The following is a 14,945-nucleotide window of genomic DNA, read 5'->3' as shown; positions in this document are numbered from 1 at the left end:
CACCTGGCTGTGGGTCCACCTGGCCGTGGGTCCACCTGAGGCTGTGCAGAGCAGGCAGTGCATGCGTCACTCCCAGGAGACAGGCACATGGGGACTTTCTGTGAAACTTTCAATCACTTTGATTTGTCCCTCTTTCTGCCCCATCCCCCCAGTTTCCCAAAGTCTCTTTGGTGCCTAGTTTTCTCTAGTTGATATGTAACCCTTTTATAATGACTTCAGTGACCTAGAGAAGAGACAAGCACAGTGCCATGCCTTCTGGGGGCATGTGGAAGAAGGGGCATTGCTGGTCTTTGCTTGCTGAGTGAGTGGATCCATCAGCATCCAGCACCGACTGGGGAGGGTCAGCAGAGGTCTTAGGTGTGTGGCTGCCACCTGCTCTTCCTGGAGACCCCTCCTGGGATGGCCGGTGGAAGGGCTCTGGGTTCTTCAGGTGCGTCTCTGTGCACCCTCTGCAGTGTGCTCAGGGGAGGCGTGGTGTGCTTTATCCCAAGGATGGCTTGTGTGAGAATGAGCCCCTCCCCCAAGTGCATATGTGTGTGTGTGTGTGTGTGTGTGTGTGTGTTTTATGCTAAAAATAAAACCAGGCCAGATACATGAGCAAACCTGTCTCATCACTTAGTAACTTGCTCAAGCTCATCAGTCTTTTTATTGGTCCATGTTTGAATCCTTCCTCCAAGTCTGTGGCTCTGCTTCTTCACGGATCAGGGCTGACATTTGCTAAGTGCATCCTGTGGTCAGAATCTCCAGTCTCCAATTAGCCCTGCACACCATGATGTTCTGTCTTTTTTACACAAAGCACCTGAGCTGCTGGGCAGGTCTTTGGCCACAGACCTGATAGTGAGGAGTGGACAGCAGTGTGGCTCGGGACTCCCTTCCTCCCCTGAAGGCTACTGCAGCAGACCAGGCCTGGTCCGGAAACATCAGGTGGGGGACACCTCTGAAACAGGTCTGGGAGGCCCAAATCTCATGTTGGTGTGCACTTTTGCCTCTGCTTGCTGAGAGGACAGGTAATGATGTCCTATAAAAAGTGGGATCTGTCACCATTTTCCTAAGTACGAATCTTAGACTGCAGCTCCTGAGATAGGGCACGTGTCCTCCTTCCTTGGCATTCTCCAAACAGTGTTAACTAAATGCTTAAACCAGGGCCAGCCCTATGGTCTAGAGTAGGTGTGGCACACAAACACACACACACACACACACACACACACACACACACACACACTGTCCTTCTAGGGTTTGGATGTGAGGTATTCCTGAAAAGTTCCTGTTATGCAGGGACAGTCAGAGGTGAAGGAGTGGGTGAGAGATATAATCTTGTCAATTCATTCTAGTTTGAACAACTGGGTGGTAATCTTAGGTAGGTGGGCTGTGCTGGAGGAGGTGTGTCACTGGGCAGGCCTTGGAGGGGTTCACCTGCTCCACAGCCCCTTCCTCCCCTCCCCCTCTCTCTGTCCCCTGCCATGAGCCCAGCAGCTTTCCTCTGCTTGGCCCCTCCCCCACCCTTACTGCCTCTCCTTGGGCTCAGAGGATGGAGCTGGCCATCTAGGGACTGAGAGCCTCAAATGCTTCTCTCTCTCTCTCTCCCTCCCTCCCTTTAAATTGTTTTTGTTGAATAATTTGATCCCAGCAACAAAAAGCTATCTAAAACAGACATTGGTACAGAGGGTAGGGTTGTTGCTATGAAAAACCTGACTATGTGGTTCCGAAGCTTTGGAAATGGTGCAGGAAAAAGTTTGGGAAAGTTTAAAAAGGCAGATTGGGAAAGCCTTAGAATGTGGCGGGAACTGAAAAGACCAGAATACTGAGAAGAATGCAGAAAGTTCTCTTGAGGTTTCAGAGGGAAGTGAAGATTCCGTTGGGAATTGGACAAGAGGCCACTTGTGCTATATTCTGACAAAGAACTTGGATATGTTCTACTGATGTTCTGAGACTGTGTGAAGCTGAATTTAAAGGCGATGGATTAATTAATCTGAAGGAAGAAATTTCAAGGCAGTACAGCGTTTGTTCAGTGGCATGAATACTGCTGGCAGCTTTTAGCCAGATTTACTGTGAGAATCAGAAACAGAAAACAGAGCTAAGGGACTTTAAAAACTCAAAGTTTGGCCAGAAAGTGCACAAAAGCTGGGGCCAAGGAAGGTGTGCTTGCTGTAGAGATCACAGCTCCTAAAGAGATGCTCAGGACTTTGCACAGAGACAACAGGAAAGATGCATTCAGGGCATCTCAGAAATGTGCAAGACCATACCCATTGCAGGCTCAGGGATCTAGAAGGAATTTTTTCTTTGAAAAGAGACCATGGGAGCACCTTGCTAGCACAGGGGGCCTAGGAAGTTGTTTCACCATGCTGAGCTGTGTGGGCACTCAGAGGTCGCTGAAGCCATGATTCCAAGGAGAACAGGTTCTGTTTGAACTGGTGGCAGATCTTGTTTTATCCACATTGTGCTGGTTCTGCAGCGATACAGGATGATGGGGCTGAGGGGTCATAGGGGCTTCCATCAGGATCTCCATCAAGGAAGACCTGGGAGGCCAGGCAAAGTGTGGCAGGCCAGAGTCCCTGCAGGCTGCCCCTGAGAGGGGAGAGCCTGAAACTGTGAAGCTGAAGCTGGAATGGAGACCCCAGGAACATGAACTGTCTGCTGAGAAAAAGCTGCTGGCTGTGGGGAGAGTCAGGCTAAAAGAGAGGCCATGCCTGCTACAACCAGCGAGGACGAAGAGGCAGGGTTGCCAAGCTCCCAGGAGAGCACCTCGGATGGCCGTGTCCTGGATGCTGTATGCAGAGTTAATGATCCCATTTGCCCAGCTGGGTTTCAGTCATGTTTGGGCCCCATTCCTTCTTTCTATGCCCCTATTTATCCCTCTTTGGAAAGGAAATATTCACTCTGGGCTGCTGAATATTGAGAATATGGAGTTTGCTTTTGATTTTTTACAGGGGCTCCCAGCCGAGATTTTGCCTTCAGTCTCAGGTGCGACTTTGGGCTTGTGCAATGCTAAAACCATTAAGGGCATGGGACTCTTGGAGGTGGACTAGATGTATTTCGCATTGTGAGATGGACTTGAGCTTTGGAGGGCCAGAGGCAGAATGTTATGGTTTGAATATGAGGAGTCCCCTCCAAGCCTCCTGTTCATTTTGGAATATTCAGAGGTGACATGATTGGGTTGTGAGAGTTGTGACCTAGTCAGCCATCCTAGTTTGAATGGACTGTCTTGGTGATCTCTGCAGGCAGGTGGTGCATGGGTGGGGAGGTGGGTCACCGGGGGCATGGCCTAGAAGGGTGTATCTGCCTGTGGTCCCTTCCTCCCTCTCTTTCTCTGGGTTCCTCACCCCACCATGAACAGCTCTCCTCTGCTGGGCCTTCTTGTGCAAGAAGGAATTACATGGAGCTATCACCCTCCTGAGGGCTTTGTCCAGGGGGTCCCGATGGGAGGGAGTGGGCAGATTGGAAGTGACTCCCTCGGTCTCACCCTCTCCATGCTCTCAGCGGGCTCCTTGGTAGGACTTGGGCATGGTTGCTGGCAGCATGTGCTCACTCAGCCTCCTTTTCATTGCTGACACAAGATTTAGAACAGCTGTGGCACAAGAAACAAGATGGTAACCTCATAATGTGGGCTCCAGTGTGCCCAGCAGGCACAGGGCACCTAGAAAGTGGTCTCTGTCTTGCCTGGAGTGATGGACACAGAAGGCAGGGCTGTGGAGCAAGAGGGTGGACATCGGGCACAATTTTAGATACAAACCGGAAGGTGCTCTCCACCTGCTGGTCTCTTTAGTAGAGCACAAGGCACGTCACTGGCCATGTACAGGTGACCTAGGGCCAAGGATGTGAAGCTCTGTGGCTGCACCCACACAGGCTTCTGTCTCTCCCTCCTTCCCTCCCTGCAGCAACAAGCTGGTGTGAGTGCCACCGGGGTGCTGGGTGCTGCGTGCTGCCACCTCACACTTTTTTGGATAGCAAAACATCCTGCCTTGGCCCAGGTGGGGCCACAGGACCCAGGCCCGGGATCACGGGAGAGTCACTCGTTGAGTTTCCTAGACTAATTTCAACTCAAGGTCTTTCCTCAGACAGGCATCTTAATGTTACGAACTTGGTGTGGCGCAAGGCCTGAGTCTGTAGGGCCTTCATGGCAGGCACCTGCCTTCTGGCTCCCAGCAGGGCCTCCGCTTTGCTGAGCCTGGGCAGAGCAGGGAGCTCGCGTCCCTCCCCCAGGGAGATGGCAGGTGGGGCCATCTCTGAGACTCTGAAGCATTTGTGACCCGTTCCTCTTTCTGCCCCTGACCCCGACCCCTGTCCAAAGTCTCCCTCCAGTCCTGGGACCACCTTTGGCTGCTGGACTCCTGGGGGACACCATTTCAGCCCATCCTGCTTCTGAGGCGGGCAGAGGAGTGGCCCTCTGCAGTTACCAGCCACAGGGTCCTGTCCGCGCTGGACTTTCTCTCAGGCCTGCAGCTTTTGGGTGGCTTGTGACCAGTGCTGGTGACAAGTGCCACTGAGACCTTTGTGAGCAGCTCTTGTTGGGCAGCACCGAAGGTTAATGACAGCTACAGGATGATGTGACAGAGGCTCGGAGGGACGGTGGGGGCATTTGGGGCCAGGAGCCAGGGCGCCTCTAGGTGACACTTGCAGTGTTCTGTGGTGGGAGAAAGGCTGTTCTGCTCTTCAACCTACTCGGCCACGAAAGCAGAGGAGTTCAGTTCTGTCCGTGGCATCGGGGACAGAGCAGCACTCCGCACGCTCTGGAAAGAGCCGGCCGGAATCCAGATCGTCCTGGGAGGACAGGGACAGATGGGAAACACAGCCCCAGCCCGGCAAGGCTCTCATCCTCCGGAGGGACCTGGGGTGCGGTGAGGACTGCACCCTGCAGGAGGACCCGTCTTGGCGAGGCTGCCTGGAAGGCTGTGGTAGACGGGACCCGTGTGGCCCTCGGCCATCATCTGCTGCCAGGGCTCGAGCTCCCCGGGGTGCAGCGCATGAGGCTCGTGGTGAGGGTCCCGGTGTGTCCCCTCACTTGGGAGTCAAGGGCAGGAGGAGTGCCAGGGTCCCTGTGCCTGGGCGCGGGGTGGAGGGAAGAGAACGCCATCTGGCTGCCGGAGGCCAGGGACGGAGACTGGGCCAAACTCGGTGGAGAGCGAGAGGGTGGAGAGGTGAGAACAGAAGGCTCACTCAGTCAGCGAACCGCCTCCAGGGACCGTTGCTGGAGTTCAACCACCAGAGCCTGTGTCCGTCCTGCTGCCGGGGAGGCCTGGGCGCAGCCACTCGGCCCCTCACCCAGCCTGTTAGGGTCTGTAAACAAGTCAGGATGGCGCCTGGCATTTTGCAGAGGGAGTGGTTGGTGAAGTCACGCCAGGAGCCATTAAGTGTGGAGATTCCTTATTGGTTGACTCTGTATCTAGTTTATGCTAATTAGATAAGCTGTGTGGAATGTATATATACCCCTCCTGTCCTACAATAAACGGCTCCCACTCCTGCTGTATCAATGTACACAAGTTGTTCGTCACCCCCCGGTTATTTTGCTGCAGCCGGACTGCGGCACCAGCCCTCCTGTGGACAGCAGGGCTGTGCCCAGAGGCCGCTGCCCTCTCCTCCGCTGCTTTCTCCTGCGTGGCCTGGGCCTGCAGACGGAGTCTCCCGTGTGCTGGGCGGGCACTGAGGCCTCAGGAGCACCACTCACAGCCTGGGATGAGAGGCCCTTTCTCCTGCGATCCACAGCAGTGCTGGAGGACTCCATGGGCCCTGTGGGCAGCAAGTCCACACTGGCCCCTTGACCACATCTGTGAGGTGGCCACTCTGACTGGAAGGCCTAGCAGATGCACCTCTGGCAAGGAGATGCCCAGGGGCTCCCAGGTGCCCTATCGAGCAGGAGAAGCCCCACCCCAGAAAGCAGAGGGTGAGACAGAGGAGCAGGGTTCCCTTGGGGACATTAACTCCGTCTGGGGGCCAGGGGGGATGGAGGGGCCTCTGGGGTGGGCAGGATGTTGGACACGGCTCAGGGGAGGGCCAAGCCATGCAGAGCAGAGGGTCAGAAGGAAGCAGCTTGCGATGTGGCTTGGGCTCTGTCGGCCAATCTGAGTGCAGCAGGTGGGACTCGACGGAGATGCAGGAGGACAGTGATGGTCCCCCAGGGCCACAGGGATGGCCGAGGGCAGCACTGGTCCTGAGGCTTCACCCTGTCCTGAGGATGCATCCTTTGGGGTAAGCTTGGAGTGCCCCTGTGACTTGTTTTGTCCACTACTGGGCTCTAAGTGACCCCTCTGCTGTGGCCACAAAGACGTGCCAGGGCCAGCCCGCTGAAGGGAGGCCCAGGGGCCTTCCCCAAGTCTCCTGATGCCCTAGCTGGGACATCTGTGGAGGCCATCAACCAGCGACCCCTGACAGGCTGTGGTCTAGCCCATGCTGGTCCCTTGGGGGCCTTCAACAGGGTCCTCCAAGGTCTGCCCAGCCAGGCAGACTCAGGAGCTTCCTGCTGGCCTCAGCCCTGAGCCTCGGCGGTTTGCAGGCCCTGATGCAGGGCTGCCGCCAGTCTGCGTGTCAGCTGGGAGTGTCAATCCTGGAGACTGCAGATATTTTTAAGTATTAAAATCCCCAAGTGCCCAGATGGAGAGAATGTTCTTCCCTTCTAAAGGGAGGGCTGTGCCAGTAAGTCCAAGTGATTGTCATTTTCTGACATCTGCAGCCTTTTGTTAGAGAGCACCTCTGACCTGTAGGAGGTGTCCTGGGCTGGGCAGGGTGGCCATTCAGGAAGACCCCGAGCCAGGCTAAGTCGAAGCTGGAGTCTTAGAAATTCATGATACACAAAAAATCAGGGTTCCACGTGGTGTGTTGGCACAAGGACACAGCATGGTTTGGTCGCTGCATTCCCCAGTACCCCCTGTCCTCCCTGCCCCCTCCCCAGTACCCCCTGTCCTCCCTGCCCCCTCCCTCTCTGCCCCTTCCTCAACTTCATTGTTCTCCCTTCGATTTTCACAAAATTCATTTTTAAAATTCCTTTTCTTTTCTTTTCTCTTTGCTTCCACATATGAAAGAAAACTTTTGCCGTTAACTTTTGAGTCTGGCCTATTTCACTCAGCATGATGTTCTCCAGGGCCACTGGGTTACAGTGAAGGCCATGATTGGATTCTTCTTTAGGGCTGAGCCCAACTCCACATTTTCCCAACCTACTCATCTGTGGACAGCGTCGGGTCCTTCACTTGACTCTCTGAGTTGTGCTGCTGTAAACATGGGTTGCCTCTGTCACCATAGTGGGCTGATTTTAGATCTTTTGGATAAATACCAAGGAGTGGGACAGCTGGGTCCCAGGGTGGTTCCTGTGACTTTGCAGACTCTCCATAGGGATCTCCACAGTGTCTGTACTACTTTGCAGCTCCACCATCCATGTGTAAGAGAGCTTTCCCCCCATCCTTGCTGGCTGTCATTGCTATTTGTGTTCTCTACGCCCGCAATTCCCATGGGAGTGAGATGAAATCGCAATGTAGTTTTTATCTGCATTTTTCTGATGCTGAGGATACTGGATGATTTTTTTGGCCATTTATGTTTCTTCTTTTGAGAAATATCTATCTAGATCTACCCTATTTCTTGATTGTGTGTGTGTGTGTTGAACTTTTTGAGTTCTTCGCCTGTTCTGATATTAACCCACTGCCGTAGAAGACGCTGGCAAAGATTTCTCCCTCTGTGTCGGCTCTGTACTCACGCTCTTAATCATTTTCTTTGCTGTGTAGAAGCTTTTAAATTTTATGCCATCCCACTTATGGATTCCAGTTTTATTTCTTGAGCTTTAGGGGTCTTGGTATGGAAGTTGGTGCCTGGGCCAATATGCTGGGGTGTTGAGCCTGGGTTTTCTTCCAGCAGTTGGGCAATAGTCTGGCATCATTCCCACGTCTTTATCCACTTTGACTTGACTTTTGTGCAGGGTGAGAGATGGGGATCTAGTTCCATTCTTCTGTGTGTGGATAGCCAGTTTTCCCAAGCACCCGTTATTAAAAAGGCTCCTTTTTTTCCAATGCATGTTTTTGGCACCTTTGTCAAGGGTCAGGTGACCGACTATGGGCTTGTCTCTGTGTCTTCTATTCTATTCCACTGGTCTTCATGTCTCCTTGGATGCCAGTACCACACTGTTTTTGTTACTACACCTCTGTAGTATAGTTTGAAATCAGGTACTGTGGTGTCTCCTGCATTGCTCTTCTTGTTTAGGAGTGCTTTGGACAGTCTTACAGTTTTTAAATTTTGTTTCATTTTGTGTTTTCTCTGCAAAATGGGGAATTAGCCTGTATAACCTGCAAATTCCCAGAAATGGTAGGAAGGTGGTGTAAGAAGGCTGACTTTCAATTCTCCCAAAATATCCATTTCATTATTCACCCACAAACACTACTGAAACAGACAGGAATCTTTGACTTCTGTACAAGTATCTTGACTGTGAAGAGACATGGCCTGCCAGGTGTAGTGACACACACCTATAAAAACAGCTACCTGGGAGGCTAAGGCAGGGGGATTGCAAGTTTGAGCCCAGCCACAGCAATTCTGCAAGATCCTGTCTTAAAAAACAAAACAAAACAAAACCCCCCAAAACAAAAACCAAAAGGCCAAGGGCTGGGCAGCCTCTTGGTGGTGGAGCACGTGTCTAGCAGGCAGGACACCTGGGCTCAATCCCCAGTACAGAGAGGAAAACAAATAAGAGGCAGAAACATGGCCTGACCCTTCATGGCGAATTTCCCTATGCTTCCAAACCAGAGCATCAGGGAGCAGGAGCCCGAGCCCCTCACAGACCCTGAGGCCTGCCGGGCACTCGGCAGGGGCCTGGCACACGGGGGGTGCGGCTTTCTCCGCTTTTCAATTTTCATCTATTTTTAAACTTTCCACAACCTGTCAACTGCTCGACAATGATTCCTATGGTGTGTTTCTTAAGGTTCATTGAATTTTTGTTTTGTGGCAAAGTGTGTTCCTCCATTCAAGCATTTATTGGTGCCAGGCCCTCACCTGCCTGGGAATACCACCTGGGTCAGGTAAGGTCCCAGCCCTGGGCAGCCCAGAGTCTGGTGGAAGAGAAATAGGTAAACACACCTTCTCTCTCCAGGACAAAACCACCAGCAAGTGTCCATCGTGGGCCGCATAGACACGGGGCCGTCGGCCCTCCAGGGACTCCCGAGGCTTCCAGGGTGATGTCTGTGGAGGTGTCGAGGAATGAGGATGAGCTTGTCAGGAGAGAGGGGCTGAGAGGGACGGGTGACGCTGAGGCAGCCCAGGTGGCTGGGCCAGATTGGGACGGGGCAGCCGCTGTGCTGAGGAGCCTGGTCCTCGTCCCTTGCTCAGAGAGCCAGAGTCAATAATTTGGAGATGGCTTTGTGGGAGTCTGTATCCACAAGGAAACTTCCCTGCTCCTCGGGAACCTGGGCCTCCAGTCCCAGGGGAGCAGGACCAACAAGGCCTTCAGGAGGGGAATGCTCCTAGAGCTGGGAGGAGCTGCCCAGCACACTGACCTCGGAGTTGGCTCCGAGGAGCAGCTGATGCTGGGGAGAAGTTAGAGGAGGAACTGACCCGGAGGAGAAGCTGACCTGGAGGAGATGACCCTGGAGGAAGAGCTGGCCCTGGGGAGGAGCTGGAGAAGGAGCTGACCTGGAGGAGTGGGCAGAGCTGACTGGGGCAGGGACAGCTGAGGTAAGGAACAGGAGGCTGAGGAGTGGGTGGCCCAGCAGTTAGGTCTGAGCCAGGTGGAGGCTGGAGCTGGAAGAGGGTACAGCCCCCAAAGGCAGCGGGCTTCAGCCTTTCCTTCGAGAACCCTCCTCCTGCCAGGCTTAGTGGGAACGGTCACCGGGGCAAGTGCACGGTGAGGCGATGGGTGCAGACTGGCATTCCAGTGCTGAGGGAGGGGCTCAGCAATGACGGGGGGTGGGGGGGGGAGAAGGAGGGAGGCCCTTCCCACGTGCCATGAGCCCCAGCCGGGAGCCGGGTGTTTCCAGGGAGACACGAGGCAGGGAGGGCCACCCTCTGGGCCAGGGCACCCAGGTCTCTCCCAGGCCAGCCCAGAGCTGGGGCGGTGACCCTAGTCCTGCCACTTCCCTTCTGTGCGCTTGGTCTTCCTCAGCCTGCTAAGAATCACCCACTTCAGATTTAATAAAGGGAGCAGCATCCCTCGTCTTGCCATGGTTGGCTTATTCACTTTAGAAGCTGTCTTTATTATCAAAAAACCTCTGTAGGTTTGAAATTGATTAGATAGTTCCAGCAAGTCATGGGCCTCCCTGAATCAAGTAGAGACATTATTTGTGACTATCAATAATTATTTTCTTATTAATGTAATTAAAGATCTTATTCTTCCCTCTCTAATAGCCTAGGAGAAATAAATCTTCCAATTATCTTTACTTTCAGGTTCTTCTTTTTTTCAAAATATCTCTAATTATCACTCTTGCTACAAGTATAATCAACTTGCATAAATTAGATTCTATTCTTAGCCTTGCTTTAGCTATCCCCCCATCGTTTTTCTAGCACTTTGCATGTTATGGTGACAAATTCTAAGCCAACACGTCTATTCCACACACAATCAAAATCGAGAGGATCAAACTGAAATATGTATTTACATAGAATTTGACTCACAACAGTCTAAACACCCAGGGCACAGACAGTCATGCCGAAGGTCACGCAGCACCCTCCTCGGGGCCCCCCACGGGAGCTGCGGTCCCCGCTCTGCTCGGTGGCTCTTCCCACGCTGCTGACCCTGGCCATCCAACCGTCTGCTGAGAAGCAGGGTCGTCCCTTCATCGTTCCTTCCGCGGTTCCCACCCGGTGCTGGGCTGTTCCTGGGGGTGGGGGAGGAGCTGGGGAATCTGTGGGAGGGTGGCGGTGTGCAGCAGAACACAGGGCTTAGGAGATGGACTCTGGGTCCAGGAGGACTCTCCAGAGGACGAGGAGCCCGAGGCTGTGGGGCGGGTGGCGTGGAGGGAGAAGGCCTTTGAGCAGGCCTGGAGGGGCCAGTGGAGGGGGCTCACCTGGAACAAGGTCCTTGTTCCTGGATGAAGGGCCAACACATGGCGGGCAGCTCTGCCTCTGTGGCTGCCTGTCCCTGGGTGTCACTCCTGTGAAAGCCACTGAGGGGGACTGGAGGCTATTTTCAGAGGCCGAGGATATACCTCTTCACAGCTGTCCATCCAATCTGCGGGACGCAGCGCCAGAGGGCGCCGCCCCGGAACCCTGGATCTTGTGTGCATGTCCTCTGGGCTCAGAACCCTGCTGAAATGAGTGAGGATGGGGTGGGTCAGAAGGCGGATGGCGTGGTCCCCTCTTGTAGCCCTGGCCGGTCACCTAGCTGTGCTGCCAGCCCTGGGCTGCGCTGAGAGGTCCTTCCTGCCTCTCCCAGGCAGTCTGCACTGCCCTCTGAAGCTCATGGCGGCTGCAGGCGCCTGTGGAAGATGAGGGGTGGGCTGAGCACAGGGGGTCCCCCGCACAGCAGGTACCTCTGCCCGCTGCCCAGACACAGGGCTGGGCCAGTGCGGGCACCCTCCTTTTGGTCTTCAACTGTCTCCATGAGAGGACGGGTGTCTTGTGAGGCTGGGTTTTCCGACCCACCAGCGTGGCTCACTGTGGACAGCCCAGGGAGACAGAGAATGGCCACTGTCCTGAGCTGCCTGGAGCCGGAGTTACCCACCACCTCGCTGTGCCTGGGGGCGCTGCACGGCATCAGCTCAGAAAGGATCTTGGCAGCTGGAAGGCCTTTGCCACTCAGATGGTCATTCTTCAGGGAGACTGGGCGGCAGATGAGCCTTCCGCCGATTCGGGGCCCCTTCTACAGCAGCCGGTTCAGCACAGAGAATCCATCCCTGGCACTTTCTGGGGTTCTACTGCGTAAGGACAAGCAATGCGCTAACACAGTTCGATTTTAGTCCTGCCCAGTGTCAGACGGTAGGTCTCTGCCCAGAAGCCCCGTGCCTCCCGCGAGGCCTGTTTCCATGGTGACCACGGCTAGTGCCACATGAGGGATGCTGCTCACTCACATGGGTGTCTGTCCCACGAGCAGGTGACACAGCTGAAACAGGGGCTGGCGTGCTGGAGCTGGCATGCTGTAGGGGGCCACTGGCAGAGCCAGAGCCCACAGGCTGGGCTGAAACAGCAGGAAACTGCTTCTCATAGCGCGGGGGCTGGAGGCCCGAGGGCAGGGTGTCCTCACAGGGTCCTTCCTCTGTGCCTGTCTGGGTCCTGACCTGATTCCTGTAAGGACACCAGTCAGATTGGATCAGGACCCTCCCAGGTGACCCCATTTTACCTTAATTTCCACTTTAAAGATCACAAGTGCAGCCAGGTTCTGAGGTCCTGTCATCAGGACTTCAACATGAATTGGGGGACACATTTCAACCACCCCAGCCCCCAGTGCTGAGCACAGTGTCTGGTGGCTCAAGGAGCGTTTGAGAGTGGCCAAGTCCTCGGGAAGCGAGGGTCCTCCTGCGGCCCCAGCTGGCAGCTCAGTCTCGGGTGAGCTTCGGTTACGCCTGCCTGCATGAGTCACTCCCCGCCCCGGGGACAAAACCCCATTTGGGGCTGTGGTGAGGCAGGACACCATGGTGTGGAGGGCATTGTGGACCAAGCGGCTCACCTTGCTGTGGCCAGGAAGCAGAGACAGAGGAGGGGCCAGGGACAAGATGGGCCCTTCAAGGTCATGTCCTCAGTGACCCACCTTTTCCAAGTAGGCCCCACATCCTGAAGTTGGTGTCACATACCAATTGTGCCAAAGGCTGGGGACCTAGCCTTTCACACATGGCCTTCAGGGTCTTTCCACTCCTCTTCCAAGGTGGCTATTTAAAATGCATGGGCCCTGTGCTGACCTCTCCAGCTGGGCCCTCTGCCAGCCCAGATCCACACCCAGCATCCGCCCACCCCTCCACCTGGCCTAGTGTCCCTTCCTGACCCACTCAACCTGCCCAGCCCTGGGGGCTCCCTCGGCAGACTGCTCTCTGCTCTGTTGTCCAGTATCTCACTGGGCACTCTGCATCCCTCCCTCTCCCTTTCCCCTGTGGCTACCTCTTTATCACCCTGGCCATTCTCTGTCTCCCCCGTGCCTGTCTCTCCTCCTCCTCGCCTCTCTGTCCCTCCCTCCACTCACCAATCCTGTTGTGTCCCCTGACCAGCTCTGCTGTGTTGCTGCCCCGTCCTCGGCTGCGCCCAGGGTCTCGCTCACCTCCTCCTGTTCTGCTTGCTCTGTCAGTGGCCTGCTGCTAGCCGTGCCTCTGCTCCATCCCTCACCCTGGATCCAGATGGCGCTTGCTCTGTCTGCTGGGCCCCCCATTCCTTCCCACTCAGCCTCCTTGCAGCCTCCACCCTGGGCTGGCTTCCCAGACCTCCAGGGCCTGCTTGCCTCCTAGACTGTTCGCTCCCGGTGCCCTCCACCTCCAGCCTGCAGAGCCCATGACTGACTCTCCTCTTAGGCCTCTGGTCCCGTTCTCACTGCCATCCCCCCCCCCCCAAAAAAAAACCCAGCCTGGCCTTGGGCATCTTCCTGGCAGTGCTGATTAAGGTCCCTGGGGCCTGTTATTGGGTTTATGTTCCCCAAAACATAAACTTACCCCAGTTCAGAGCAGGAACTGAACTGGGGTAAGTTTATGTTTTGGTTAAAGTTACTTTAACCCACGCTTGGTTAAAGTAACCTCCTGCAGCCCTGAGCCCACTCCTGGGTCACCCCAGCACAGATGGCCTCTCTAGCTCCTCACCTGTGGCCTCTTCTGTTGCATCTGATAGAAACTCAAATGCATCTCCAGAATCAGAAGAGCAACCTTGGCCCATGTTTTCCACGTCCTGTTCTCTCAAGGAGGTCGGGAGGCAGAGTGCGGCAGCCTAACCCAGGCATCTCATGGGAAGCCGGGTCCTGGGCTCCAAGGACTTACACCTGGCCCCTGGACCGTGGGGACTGATGGAGGTGCTGCTGCAAAGGGACTGAATGAGAAGCGGCAGAGCCCGCAGCCAGCCCCAGTGACTCTGGACAGAGGTGGCACAGCTCCCCACTGTCCCTCTGCCAGAAGCTGCTCTTCCTCTGAATGCCACCCACCTTCTGCAGGCCCTTTTCACGCAGAGCATTTCGTCTACCTCTCCATCCCTCTCCCGATTTTTTACAAAGCCTTCGTAAGTCCGCGAGCAGAAGAATGTGCGGGTGACCAGGTTCAGGGCTCTGTGCACTTCCTGTCTTGTGAAACCGCTGGCTGTCCTGGGAACCAACTTGGCCTCCCGAAGACACGCCTTCCTCTCTAGGCACTTGAGAAGGGAGTGACCATCTGAGCAGGGACCTGGGACTCCTCTTGTGAGGGTCCCAGAATTCTGCTGGGCAGTACTGGCCCACCCCCAGACCGCCTGGTGTGGAAACCCTTGCCACCAGTCTCTGCTCACGTGGGCTCCAGGAAAATGTTGGTTTTGACTTGTTTCATTTTGTTTCTTTGGTCTCTAAACAAAATTACAAGTTTTATTTTTGTTAGAAACGAGAATGTTCCTCTGGACATGTGGCTTGCTGCTCCACCTCTGGGGAAAGCCAGGTCCCCAGCTGTCAGGTCAGCTTGAGCCCAGTCCTTGTTTCTATTTGGGTCCAGGGTCCACTTTCTGGAAGTCGTTTGTCTGTTGGTCTCTGGTGAAGTATTAAGCGCAGATTATCTGGGGGTGATGTGGTGGATTCCCTTCATCTCCCCAGTAAGATGTTTGTTCTATGCTCTGCTCTAACATTCTAATCTCCAACCGACCCAATGCTTCTAACATTTATCAAATCCACAGAACTGGACAATCCTCTGTAAATACGAAACTGGCTTGGCGCGTTTCGGCTTTACAATGCAGCATTTTTAAAAAAAAGGGGGGGTAGGATCCAGGGCTTAGACATTTAAATCCTATGCAAATAATTATGGCAAATGCATGAATCAGAAAAATGTGCTTTGAGCTGGGCTGGCCTCTCCTTTCAATATTGCCTTTTATTTGAAAATAGGCAAACAGAAGAGGAATTATAT

General features: G+C 54.5%; 1 long non-coding RNA gene across 1 annotated transcript; it reads right to left on the bottom strand.

Annotated features, from left to right (window-relative positions):
* Positions 1–10,534: 10,534 nt before the first annotated feature.
* Positions 10,535–14,298, bottom strand: LOC125611209. Its single transcript, XR_007341342.1, has 2 exons — positions 10,965–14,298; positions 10,535–10,775 (listed from the first exon to the last, which is right to left on the bottom strand). It is a non-coding gene; the product is annotated as an uncharacterized LOC125611209 (long non-coding RNA).
* Positions 14,299–14,945: the final 647 nt, after the last annotated feature.

This window comes from Marmota marmota, unplaced genomic scaffold (genome assembly GCF_001458135.2).
Source record: "Marmota marmota marmota unplaced genomic scaffold, marMar, whole genome shotgun sequence".
In the NCBI taxonomy this organism is placed as follows: domain Eukaryota; kingdom Metazoa; phylum Chordata; class Mammalia; order Rodentia; family Sciuridae; genus Marmota; species Marmota marmota.
Note: the sequence above shows the minus strand (reverse complement) of the source record. Positions and strands in the feature narration are given on the sequence as shown.